This window comes from Aquarana catesbeiana, linkage group LG03 (genome assembly GCF_042186555.1).
Source record: "Aquarana catesbeiana isolate 2022-GZ linkage group LG03, ASM4218655v1, whole genome shotgun sequence".
Taxonomy (NCBI): Eukaryota; Metazoa; Chordata; class Amphibia; order Anura; family Ranidae; genus Aquarana; species Aquarana catesbeiana.
Window position 1 is genome coordinate 579884527 of NC_133326.1, and position 12058 is coordinate 579896584.

Sequence of the window (12058 nt, forward strand, 5' to 3'; positions counted from 1 at the left end):
ACACTGAGCTGCACACGCGTAGCTCAGTGTACAAATTTTGGCAAAGCTGAGAAGAATGAACTCCCGCACATGTGCAGAAGGAATGAAATAAAATAAAAATGGCCGAAGATCGTGAGACCGTCCTGCCCCCTGCTTTCTCATTTACATCTACTAGTTAACAATATCATGATGATAATTACACCATCTGCCCACTCCCACCTTGAGCCCACTGTTTTACAGAACAAAGACCCCTTTGCAATCCTGATATTATCTCTCAGCTGGTCTGTATCAACTCCGTGTATCAACTCGAGTCATAATGATATATTTTAGCAAATTATACAGTCTGATCTGAAACATGATGGTGCTTACTAGTGTGAAGAAATAAGCAATTTATCACACAGAACTGTCAGGTAGTGTGTGAGTCAGCGCTCACTGGCAGCTATAAGGTGGATCATAAGGGATCAATAACAGTGAGGGAGGGGGGAAACAACAAAATATACCCAAAATGAATTAATAAGAATTAGTCCATACAGTCCATAGTGGACTTCAAGGAGAAGTCCACAGGATGGATGGATCCACAGGTGGATGGGGATTGCACACACAGTCACCGGCAGATCCTCATCAGGAAATGGGAGTTCCCTCAGATAAACAAATAAAAGCAGAAAGAGGGCACCTGGGTCAGTGTGATAGTAAAAGCAAGTAACACTTTATTCAGATACACTTACATAAAAGCTGCACACAGGATGGATGTGGATCACCAATCAAGCAGTCTGCCATCACAAGGGATGAGAAGGCCACTGTGAGGATAAGCTCAGACCTGCCATAAGGAGGTTGTCAGAGAGCGTACCTCGGCGGGCAGGGTGCTCGCGGCGGTGTGCGTCGGGGCGCGTCAGCGCGCGTTGGTGCGCGCTCCTGTGGACTCCGCTGTGCGCGTTCCTCGTGGTGCTGGCGTGTGTGTCCGGGGTCGGCCTGTTGTGCACGCCGGTGTGCGGGGGCGCGCGCGCGGGCGTTGGCGGGTGCGCGCGCCTGTGTGTGCTGGTGCGCGCGCGTGCACGTCGTTTGGCGCCAAACGGCCCATTTAAGCCAGCGTCCCTCTGTGATCAGTGCTGCCTGATCAACAGCTTGCCGTCCTAGTGCCTGACCCTTGTATCTGAACTGTTCCTGATTACCTGACGACCCGGCCTTGTCTCCTGGACCTCCCCTTGAACTCTGCCTGTACCTGACCTCTGCCTGTTTGACCATCCGTTTGCCTGCTCTACTGTACCTCTGCTGCCTGTCTGCTACCGAACCCGGCCTGCCTCCTGACCATCCGTTTGCCTGCTCCACTGTACCTCTGCTGCCTGTCTGTTGCCGAACCCAGCCTGTCTCCTGACAATCCTGCTCAGTCTTGTTGCCTGTGTTCCAGCCAGTTCCTGCTATCTCACCTGTTCATCCTGCAGTATCTGGACTGTTGCATACAGGCTCTCATACCACTCCGTACTCCTGAGCCTCCTGTTTGCTTTACCAGGGGCCGCGAGTCGGACGCGTAAGGGAGCCTACCTTCTGCCCAAGCGGACTCACCGGTCTGGTAAGTAGGAGCCTGACAGTATCAGGCAGCCATGACCGAGTCCGGGCAGGGGGCTTCCCCTATGGATGAGCTCTGCAGACATCTGGCGGGATTGACCCAAGCGGTGAAAAGCTTACAAGAGGGATATTCAAGTCTGGAAGAGCGTGTACAGGCCCTATCTGTACCCTCCGGTCCACAAGGAACCGCAGCTGCAACCTCAGCACCCTCCGTAGTCATGCTACCTCCAGAGCCCAAAGTACCAGTACCAGAAAGATTTTTTGGAGACCGAAGTAGGTATCGTGCTTTCCGGAATGCATGTAATCTCTTTTTCGCCCTTCAGCCACGCACCTTCTCTCTAGAGGTTACTAAGGTGGGCTTCGTTATCTCCTTGTTATCTGGTGAACCTCAAACTTGGGCCCACCGACTTTTGGAGCAGAAATCTGACGTCTTGGAAAGTCTGGATGCCTTCTTTGGGGCAATGTCTCAACTTTACGAAGACCCCCAGCTAACTGCCACTGCAGAAGCCACCCTACACTCCCTCCGTCAAGGTCGTCGAGCTGCAGAGGATTACGCTGTCGAATTCAGGCGCTGGAGCTCAGATACGGCGTGGAACGACGCAGCTCTGCGCCATCAGTTCAGGATGGGCTTGTCAGATCCTCTCAAGGATGAGCTAGCACGGGTTGGGGTGCCTCAGACTCTGGAAGAATTAATCAACCTGTCCATTCAAATTGATTGTAGGTTGAGAGAACGACGTACCGAAAGATCCACCAGTACCTATCGTCCCACCTGGATGCTCCCACAAGTTCCCAATCCTCCCAGTAGGCCTCCCGCTCCACCACCAGTTCCGGCTAGTGATGCACCAGAACCCATACAGCTTGGTCTGCTTCGTTCCTCTTTGACTCCTGAAGAGAAGTTACGCAGACGGGCTCATAACCTTTGTCTCTACTGTATAGAACCTGGGCACTACGCCAGCCTTTGCCCTAACAAAACGCGTAAGTGTCGTTCCGCTGTTCGTACCTGTGCCACTATTTTGCCAACACCTGGTACACATCTAACTATCTCTGTCACTTTACAGCTTCCCGGAAAGGCTATCCAAGTTCCAGTCATCATTGATTCCGGAGCCTGCAGTTGTTTTATCGACCTGACCTTTGCTACTCAACATGACATACCTCTCCAACCCAAGACTCAAAGCCTGGCTGTTCATCTTGCAGACGGTTCTGCCCTCCGTTCCGGCCCGGTCACTCAGGAAACCGTCCCCTTAGAAGCTATTATGGGCCCTCAGCACCGGGAATATCTCTGTTTGGATGCTATCTCCTCACCTCTCTTCCCAGTCATTCTTGGAATGCCATGGCTGCAGGTTCACAACCCCCAAATCAACTGGGCTGCTGGAAGTATTGAGTTTCTCTCAGAGTACTGTCAACAACATTGTCTGCAAAGAGCCGACCTTGAGGTTTCCCAACTTCTCTGTTTACATCCTGATGCAAACCTGCTCCAAGTTATTCCAGAGCCCTACCGAGATTTCTCGGATGTTTTCAGCAAGAAAGGCGCAGAGATACTACCTCCACACAGGCCCTACGACTGTCCTATAGAGTTGCTACCTGGAACCGAGGTACCCTTCGGCCGGATCTTTCCGTTGACTGAGCAGGAGCTGGGCACCCTGAAGCAGTACTTAGACGAAAATTTGAAGAAGAAGTTTATCCGCCCGTCCACTTCCCCGGCCGGTGCTGGCTTATTCTTTGTAGAGAAGAAGGATCATTCTCTTCGACCATGCATCGATTATCGAGAATTAAACAAGATAACGATTAAAAATCGCTACCCGCTACCCCTGGTGCCTGAGTTATTCCAAAGGTTGGGAACTGCCAGAATTTTCACGAAATTGGATCTTCGCGGAGCCTATAACCTAATCCGCATCCGAGAGGGAGACGAGTGGAAGACCGCTTTTCGCACTCGTTTTGGGCATTTCGAGTATCTCGTTATGCCCTTCGGTCTTTGTAATGCCCCAGCCACTTTCCAACACTTTGTGAACGACATTTTTAGGGAATTTTTGGACCTCTACGTCATCGTTTACCTGAATGACATTCTTATCTTTTCCTCTTCCTTGGCTGATCATCGCAGGCACGTCCTTGCTCGGCTCAGGCAACACGGTTTATACGCTAAACTTGACAAATGTGAGTTCGAACTCCAATGTATCCAATTTCTGGGACTCATTATTTCTGTTGAAGGTATTAAGATGGACCCACAGAAGGTGTCCGCCATCCTGGATTGGCCTGCACCTACAGACAGGAAAGGGGTCCAACACTTTGTAGGATTTTCCAATTTTTATAGGAAATTCATTAAAGACTTTTCTAAAATCATTGCCCCCATTAGGGAACTTACAAAACAGGGAACCCGATTCTGTTGGACGTCCAGGGCACAATCGGCCTTCGAAAAATTAAAGGGTCTGTTCACATCTGCCTCTATCCTCAAGCACCCTAACCCTGCCCTACCGTTTGTGCTGGAGGTTGATGCTTCAGAGATTGCAGTAGGGGCAGTACTCTCTCAGCGCCAGGGCCCCAAGGCTCTTCTGTTCCCAATAGCGTTCTTCTCTCGCAAACTCTCTATGTCTGAAAGGAATTATGATGTGGGAGATCGGGAGCTCTTGGCCATCAAGACGGATCTGGAGGAGTGGCGCTATCTTCTGGAGGGTGCTGTACATCCTATTCTCATCTATACTGATCACAAAAACTTGGAATACTTAAGATCTGCCAAGAGACTTAAACCACGACAGGCTAGATGGGCGCTCTTCTTCTCCTGCTTCTTATTTCACATCACTTACAGACCTGGCTCTAAAAATGTGAAACCAGATGCATTGTCACGAATGTTTCATGATTCCAAGGAAACCGCTCCTCCAGACACTATCCTGCCGGCGGGAAATTTTTTACTTCTTCAGGGAGATTTAATTTCCAGAATTAGGCAAGCCTCCTCAGAAATTCCCCAACCTACTGGGACCAGCTTAAGCGACGGGTTGCTTTGGCACGAAGGCAAGATCATGGTTCCTGAGAAACTTAGAGTGCCGGTACTGGAATTGTGCCACGACCACAAGCTGGCAGGTCATTTCGGGGCCCGGAAGACAACTGAACTGGTGCAACGCACCTTTTGGTGGCCACAATTGATTGAGGATTGTAGGAATTATGTCAGTTCTTGTCACACTTGTGCCCGGAGCAAGAGTAATCGCACAAGGGCCTGGGGTTTGTTGAAACCCTTACCAATTCCTGACAGGCCCTGGAGAATGATTTAGATGGATTTCATCGTAGAACTACCCCCATCTGAAGGTTTCTCGACTATCTTTGTTGTGATTGATAGACTGTCCAAAATGGCACACTTTCTCCCCATGAAGGGTACACCCACGGCCGTAGAAACGACGAAGATCTTTGTCAAAGAAATAGTGAGACTACATGGGGTACCCGCTAATATTGTATCAGATCGTGGTGTCCAGTTCACCTCCCGGTTCTGGAAGGCACTGTGTGGTGCTCTTGAAATTGAGCTGGCATTCTCTTCGGCCTATCACCCCCAGACAAACGGCCAGACGGAAAGAACTAACCAGACGCTGGAGCAATACCTCCGTTGCTTTTCTGCATTTTCGCAAGATGACTGGGTGTCTCTGTTACCAGTCGCTGAATTTTCGTACAATAACTCTCTGCATTCAGCCATCAACCAAACGCCATTCTTTGCCAATTATGGATTTAATCCTTCCTTCCTTCCCAGCTCTATCCCGGAATGTGCCCTTCCAGCAGTGACTGAAACAATGGAGTTCTTCTCTACTAATTGTAAGATTCTGCAGGAGACCATGGCCCAGTCCCAGGCATCTTTTAAGAGGATGTTTGACAAGAAAAGACGTGGGGAACTTATCCTAGAGCCTGGTAACCAAGTGTGGCTATCCACAAGTAATTTAAAGATGGCTTGTCCTTCCAGAAAATTGGGACCTAAGTTTATGGGTCCCTTCCAGGTAAAAAGAAGAGTAAATGATGTTGCGTATGAACTCAACCTGCCGGATTCTTTTAGAATATACCCGGTTTTTCATGTATCACTTCTGAAACCAGTTGTTCCTGACTCCTTCTCTGACCGTAATGCCAAGCCACCTGAGCTTATTTTGATCAATAATGAGGAGGAATTTGAAATCGAGGCAATCCTGGATTGTAGAAAAAGACAGAATCAGATCCAGTATCTCATTAAGTGGAGGGGGTACGGACCCGAGGACAACTCTTGGGAGCCTGAAAGTAATCTCCATGCTGAGGAATTGCTACAAGCCTTCAAAGACTCTCACGCAACCAGGTTGGCCCAGCTGGGCATCCGGAGGCTGCCCTTGAGAGGGGGGCACTGTCAGAGAGCGTACCTCGGCGGGCAGGGTGCTCCCGGCGGTGTGCGTCGGGGCGCGTCGGGCCGCGTTGGCGCGCGCGTTCCTGTGGACTCCGCTGTGCGCGTTCCTCGTGGTGCTGGCGTGTGTGTCCGGGGTCGGCCTGTTGTGCACGCCGGTGTGCGGGGGCGCGCGCGCGGGCGTTGGCGGGTGCGCGCGCCTGTGTGTGCTGGTGCGCGCGCGTGCACGTCGTTTGGCGCCAAACGGCCCATTTAAGCCGGCGTCCCTCTGTGATCAGTGCTGCCTGATCAACAGCTTGCCGTCCTAGTGCCTGACCCTTGTATCTGAACTGTTCCTGATTACCTGACGACCCGGCCTTGTCTCCTGGACCTCCCCTTGAACTCTGCCTGTACCTGACCTCTGCCTGTTTGACCATCCGTTTGCCTGCTCCACTGTACCTCTGCTGCCTGTCTGTTACCGAACCCGGCCTGCCTCCTGACCATCCGTTTGCCTGCTCCACTGTACCTCTGCTGCCTGTCTGTTGCCAAACCCAGCCTGTCTCCTGACAATCCTGCTCAGTCTTGTTGCCTGTGTTCCAGCCAGTTCCTGCTATCTCACCTGTTCATCCTGCAGTATCTGGACTGTTGCATACAGGCTCTCATACCACTCCGTACTCCTGAGCCTCCTGTTTGCTTTACCGGGGGCCGCGAGTCGGACGCGTAAGGGAGCCTACCTTCTGCCCAAGCGGACTCACCGGTCTGGTAAGTAGGAGCCTGACAGAGGTATATAACCAGCAGCGTCTCCAGCTCTCACACCTGCTCTCACAGAGCTAGCAAAAGACCAAATCAGAAAGTGGCGGGCTGCAACGCGTTTCCGAAGTGCCGCCTCCTTCTTCAGGCCAAAACTTCAGATCTGAGCTTATCCCCACAGTGGTCGTCTCATCTCTTGTGACAGCTGACTGCTTGATTGGTGATCCACATCCACCCTGTGTACAGCTTGCAAGATACTTTTATGTAAGTGTATCTGAATAAAGTGTTACTTGTTTTTACAATCCCACTAACCCAGGCGCCCTCTTTATGCAGTTTTTTTTTAGTGTGAAGAAATATGTAAGTGAATTAAAGGCTATGTTTTATATATTTGCATGAAGAAATTATAAAACAACTGATAACATGCAGCTATCCTAATAAAAGGAGAAAATTGGGGCCTTAAGTTAGCTATATGCTCGCTATACAAGAAATTTTCACTTGTGATTCGAACAATTAATGAGCTTGTAGTGTGTGTATTATAATTAGTGATAATGAACACTCAAAAGTCCACAGTGTTGAGCAAGGAAATTTTCAGAAAACAAGAATAATTAAATACAGGGCTTAAACCAAATGGGCTTTGGCTCAGCAGCGAATACTCACCATTCCTTCAGTCCGTCTGTTGGAAGCAGAGAAAGGGAGCCCTGTGTTAAAGTGGAACTTTCATTAAGAATACAACTTTTGACAAACAGGCAGGATTCTAATGCAGAAAAGACATACTGTGGGGTTGATTTACTAAAACTGGAGAGTGCAAAATTTGGTGCTGCTCTGCATAGAAACCAATCAACTTTCAGGTTTTTTTTTGTTAAAGCTTAACCCCCCCTAACGGTATTCCCGAGTCTGGCTCGGGGTGGATTTTCAATACCAAAAGCGGTATCCCCGAGCCAGACTCGGGATTGCATCGCAGGATCCAGGAAGAGTTTACTTACCTTGTCCCCTGGATCCTGCAATGTCTCCCTGCTGTGATTGGCGAGCCGCCATGTCTCACTTGATTCACAGTGCCGAGCTCCGTTCCCTGCGTGCGTTGCGATGCACGGGAACGGAGTTCGGTGGCAAATTAAAAAAGTGAAACACACAGTACAGATACAGTATACTGTAATCTTACAGATTACAGTACTGTATCAAATAATTACACATCCCCTTTGTCCCTAGTGGTCTGTCCAGTGTCCTGCATGCAGTTTTATATTATAAATACTGTTCTTTCTGCCTGGAAACTGGAGATTGTCCATAGCAACCAAAACTGTCCCTTTACATCAAAAGTGGTTTTAGACCAGCTAAAAAACATCTATAATAAATTAGAATCACTTGAAGGATTGAACGATAGTGATTTGTGGGGAAATCCATCACCAAACACTAAAAGTAACGAAAGCGACAATTCTGCAACTGAGCAAATTTCAGTGTTTTTGATTTGATTACATTATTGAATAATTTTTATTATTATTATATTATTATTTGTTATAATTATTTATAGTTATTTAATATATTATAATTTTTTATTTCGTTTTTCAAACTTTATCATACCCGGGATGTCTACTAGACTCTGGTTTGGACAGATTTAAGTGAATTATTCCTAAGAATTACAGGCCTATAATATAAAACGCCAAATTTCTGTGCAAAATAATGGTACCGCTTTCAGCACCTAAAATCTGAAATAATCATACTGCCAGGAAGGTTAAATGAACAAGCAGAAGTTAGAAGCTGATGGGCTACCATGCACAACTTCACCAGATTTTGCACTGTCCAGTTTTAGTAAATCAACCCCTATGTCTCTCTCCTACATTAAAGTTCCATTACCTTGTATGCTCTATACACTGAGCTGCACACGCATAGCTCAGTGTACAAATTTTGGCAAAGCTGAGAAGAATGAACTCCCGCACATGTGCAGAAGGAATTTCATCCCGGCTGGGCCAATAAAAATGGCCGAAGATCGGTATCCAGAAGCCAAAGATGACAGTGGCCATCGGGGCGCTCTGGTATACCGCACCACTGGATAGAAGGTGAGTATAGTTCTGCTTTAAGCTGGCCATACACTACAAGAATTTCGAGCAACTCTCGCTGACTTAGCTGAAACTCAAGCAGTGTATGCTCCTGCTGGAACCATTCCATTCAGTAAAAGTTACCTGTTTAGTTGTCTTTTGTTGAAGGTGCCTATTGAAAAATTGTCAGCTAAACAGTGACTACAGCCAATCAGCAGCAGTCACTTTTCAGGTATTCTGACAGCCAACAGTGCTGCCTGTTAGAATACAATATCCTGGTAAGGAGAGTTGTCCATCAGCGCTGTTAGCATGGATAGAGGATTCTTTTATATTTTGTTTGTTCAGCTCATGGGCTAAACAAAGGAAATCTGTACCTGTGTGGCCAGCTTTCATTCTAGCTTACATGGTGCTCCCAGGGCTCTCTCCCCATGCTACAGTGCTGGGCCAATCACCTGTCCCATTAAGAAAGGGGAGTGAATTACAACTGAGTGGAGGGGAAGTACAAAAAAAATATGCATTCCCAAGCACAATACAATGGGTGTGCCAGGTGTGCCCCCTAACAGGGCTCCTAAACAAATTGTAAAAAAAAAAATGATAAAAAATAAAATTGTAACAAATAATAAAAAATAAGAATAACGACTACTGACACCGTCCACTGCTCTACTGACACTGTCAGTATATATACACATGCACACACATGCATATGTGTTTGAGCTTTGGGGTGCACACCCTAAAGTAATAGGCTATGCACACCTATGGTTAAGTGTGTAAACATGCAATATCACAGGAAATCAGGAAAGTAATACTTGGTACCCAGTAGTAGTGCTATATCAAAGAAAACAGATACCAAACCAGGCAGTAAAGGCAGACTTAATTTATTGTCACTCTATATGGTTGGAAACTAAGTGTCACATACCTGGTCTGAGGCCGAAGTAATGCTGAATGCACAGTAGCCCTAAAAGTGGTGACCGGGGATACTGAGGCCAGAGAAGCATGGGTTGCCAACTGTACTGTTCCCGGATGGATTTGTGGTGATACAGCACTTCCTGGAGACAGGCCAGAATGGAAAGCAGCTGGGTCAGATGGCACTCTGAAAGTATAGGCAGGTCCGGAACAGCAGGGCTGCACAGGAAACATAGTCAGTCACAGGAGCCAAGGTCAGTAACAGTAAGCAGACTGGAACATAAACAGAAGCGTAAACAGGAACAAGCCAGGGTCATATACAGGGAGCAAGAAAGAGCAAGTCCATGGAAGCAATCCAGGAACAGAGCCAGGAGAGAAGCAGGAGACAGGTACAAGAAGCCGGGTTGGTAACTGGAGAGCCAAGAATACTGAGCACACGGGAACACGTGATAGAGGAAGCTGACAACCAATCAGCAATGACTGCATGTATCTGCTGTCCTTATAAAGGCCATATGTTGCCAGGAACTATCGTGCATACACCCTGACAGGAGACAAGCATAAAATGGATTAATAAAGGTAATAACACAATTTAGCATACAAAGTGATTAACAGTAAGGACCAGGCAGAAGATGACATTTGGCATTTGGCAAGTGGCTTGCTATGGGGGCACCAGGATCGCCGGCAGTGGACCCAAGAAGCAGAGGATCGGGGCTGCAAAACCATTGCACAGAGCAGGTAATTATAACACGTTTGTTACTAAAAAACTGTATCTTTATAATCACTTTAGGTAGTGGATGTGTATGAATTATTTTTGGAGAATAACAATATTGTTTAGCATCATTTTAATTGGATTTAAAATGCAGTTACTCACTTGCTGTTCATAGCTCTATGTACAATATGCTCTCCAGCACATTGTTAGGAGGGTTATTTCCTTATGATCGCGTTTCAGGAGCCTCTGTAACAAAAAATATAATGAGTGAATATAGGTTTTACCACCTCACTGACTTTTGCGCTTGCTGGTTCCAAGTATATGAGCACCATATAAATTCATACCGAGCACATATTATTTTGAAGCTTGTTGGATTTCCTGAGTTCACAGGTCAAAGCTAATACAATTTCTTATCTAGTGTTATTCACCAGACTCTGAATAAGGAGCTGGCTATTCTCTGAGTTGAAATCCGGATTGGGTTTAGGTGATATACAGTTCCTAGGAAAGGGCTGTGTATGATCCCTGCTAGATTAGATGCACACAATGAATGTTTATTTTGTGCTTTAATGCAAAATATGACCTGGGGACCTTCGTTCTAATCCTTTTACCATATACTGATGATAGAAGAAAGCTTGGTCTTTACCCAAACTTAGAAAGAAATGTAAATGTATTAATAGTCATCAAATGATTATAATACTTAAAATTGTTTTAACTATTTTCTTACTAGATAATACCCTGCTAAACTACATTGTGCATTAATCCTTTTAATTCCGATGATAACATTTTATAATATATGCAATTTGGAAAGTAGCTAGTTTAATTGATACTGTACCTCTACAATTATAGACATTAGGGCTGGGTTGCAGTTATGACTTATTCCTATAAGGTTTATTTTGGGACATTCTCCTATATAATCTTCTCAACTAAACTTCCTTCTAGCCCTCATCCCTCCCACCAAAGTCACCTCTCCCACTATAAAAACTGCACACTCAGCACGCCACACCAAATTGTGGGTATGGACAAATTGCAGCAGCCCCCCTATACTTACCCGAGCCCCATCTGGATCCAGCGATGTTGCACGAGAGACTCGGCTGTCCGGGACTCTCCCTCTTCATTGGCTGAGACAGCAGCGATGCACCATTGGCTCCCGCTGCTGTCAACCAAAGTCAGTAATCCAATGAGGAGAGAGAGGGGGTAGGGCCGGGCTGTGGCTCCATGTCTGAATGGACACGGAGCTGTGGCTCGGCTCGGGTGCCCCATAGCAAGCTGCTTGCTGTGGGGACACTCAACAGGAGGGCGGGGCCAGGAACACCAAGGAGGGACCCGAGAAGAGGAAGATCAGGGCTGCTTTGTGCAAAACTAATGCACAGAACAGGTAAGTACAACATGTATGTTATTTTGAAACAAAAAAGAAAAAAGAAGACTTTAGTATCACTTTAAGGGGTATATGCTGTAATGACTGTGCCACAAGCGAGCGTGTAACAGACATGTACAGACCTCAGCACACTCGTTTAATAAAATAAAATTTTTTATTACATATGTTCTTATGCTTTTCTAAATACAGTCAACCTGAACAAAGAACACAATGTACTTAGAGTGCAGTAGTCAGGAGTATGAAATGTAAATTCAGATATTGTTCATGCTGAGATGCTTTTTGCTGTGTCTGCATTTACCATAGAAGTAGATGCACAGATCCGAATGCAGACACTGTGCGTTTGTCAGATTTTGGGAAACTCTAAGATCAGTTCCCAATCAAGTCTGCATCCCTTGTGATTGACAGTAGAAGACAGCGGACAGATTGCACAGCCG

The 12058-nt window shown here is 46.8% G+C and overlaps 1 long non-coding RNA gene across 2 annotated transcripts in view; it reads right to left on the bottom strand.

The window, feature by feature from the left end:
• LOC141132954 (uncharacterized) overlaps window positions 1-12058 on the bottom strand; it is a 149304-nt gene that overhangs the window by 11519 nt on the left and 125727 nt on the right. Inside the window, exons 5-6 of one of the 2 annotated variants that reach the window (XR_012242991.1) lie at window positions 10412-10495; window positions 9554-9759 (exon numbers count right to left, since the gene is read on the bottom strand). This is a non-coding gene — a long non-coding RNA (uncharacterized lncRNA). Of the gene's footprint in view, window positions 1-9553; window positions 10082-10411; window positions 10496-12058 lie in introns of both variants that reach the window. The other variant, XR_012242990.1, reaches the window with a different exon arrangement.